Genomic DNA, 1,616 nt, shown 5'->3' with positions numbered 1-1,616 from the left:
GATAACTATGAGGGAATCTCGTGAAGCTAAAATTATATTTTGTTGTTTTATAATGTTTATTTAATTTACGCTATCTTGTATTTTTGAGATGATTATGATATTCTTGCCTTGAAAAGGACATCACTACATTGTTATATGATCGAACAAACACACGCAAAGACAGCTGTTACTTTCATCTGGTTTGTAAATATCATGCAGAGGTCGTCGTAGCTAACTAAATGCACTCATTGGTAAAATTCACCATAGCAACATATACACACATCGTTAAAAATAATATATATATATATTCTTTGGTTCTGTTATGATTTATTGTGGTTGTCTTGCCAGAATATGCAAGTCATTCGATCTTATGTCTCTTCATAATGATAATTACTTAAGAGTTACTGTGACTTGACTTGTAATATTTACCATTCGGCAACCTAATTTCCCTTTTTTGCTTTAGGAAAAATGTCAACAAGTGGCTTTATTTACTTTGAACCATGTGTTGTGATTCCCTCCCTCGGGTTCGAGCCACAAGCCAGGGATATGTATTAAAGGAGCAGTGTCAACGTAAGATCATGATCACTTGGGTCGCTAGTCGCAGTATGAATATAATGTTCAGTGTAAACTTTCATCGTACTTTGTATATATATGTAATGTTTATTTATGTTGTATGTAAAACTACACTTTTTATTTATGCTTTATGTAATATTGTCATAAGTAAAATGTTTTTTTGTAGTCTTAGTTGTGTCCGTATCCAGCGTTCAACATATTCTTTCTTTTATTGTTTTCTATACGCTTGTGTCATATAAGTTGTGGGTAAATATTTGAAAATTATTTTAAGAATGCTTGCTTTTAAGAAAAGTGAGAAATTCAGTATTTTCTCTCTCTCTCGCTTTTCCTGTGATGGGAAGGAAAATGTATACATGAATGATATAAAAATCTATAATAGGTAAAACAACATGAAAGCCTTTGGAAGAAATATATAATAATTAATAATCAAATAATCATCTCTTGAAACTACATTCAGAACATACGAACCACTGTATGCCATATACAAATTATATACATGTAAAAATATGTCAATAATAGCTTCCAGAAAACACACACACACACGCGCACACACACACACACACACACACACGCACGCACACACACACACACACACACACACACACACGCACACACACACACACACACACACACACACACACACACACACATACATATATATATATATATATATATATATATATATATATATATATGTATATATATATATATATATTTATTCATTTATTTATACATATACAGATACATAAAATATAAGGTCTTTTTGTAGCATCACGAAACCCCAAAAACTTCGATACCTTGTTTTATGATTGTGGATTATAAACTTCTGACAAAGTTTTTGCAAAAGAAGATATTTCTCTTTGATTCACATAAAAGAATGGAAATAAAAAAAAAAAAAAAAAAAAAAAAAAAAAAAAAAAAAACATTAAAGTACTTAATATGCTGATGTGATTTTTAATTACAAAACAAAACATTACGGAAGTCCTGATTATGGTAAGGTTATATTATAGAGGCACAGAAGGGTTATTCAGTCCACCGAAGTCAGAACCACATCATATGACTCG

The 1,616-nt window shown here is 30.5% G+C and overlaps 1 protein-coding gene across 1 annotated transcript in view; it reads left to right on the top strand.

Annotated features, from left to right (window-relative positions):
* Nucleotides 1-719, top strand: part of LOC125029682 (carbohydrate sulfotransferase 1-like) — a 7,123-nt gene extending 6,404 nt beyond the window's left edge. The window contains exon 2 of the mRNA XM_047619737.1: nt 1-719. This exon is cut by the window's left edge and continues 1,943 nt beyond it. The gene's annotated coding sequence lies outside the window, so the exon portion shown is untranslated.
* Nucleotides 720-1,616: the final 897 nt, after the last annotated feature.

Source organism: Penaeus chinensis, chromosome 10 (assembly GCF_019202785.1).
Source record: "Penaeus chinensis breed Huanghai No. 1 chromosome 10, ASM1920278v2, whole genome shotgun sequence".
NCBI lineage: Eukaryota > Metazoa > Arthropoda > Malacostraca > Decapoda > Penaeidae > Penaeus > Penaeus chinensis.
Note: the sequence above shows the minus strand (reverse complement) of the source record. Positions and strands in the feature narration are given on the sequence as shown.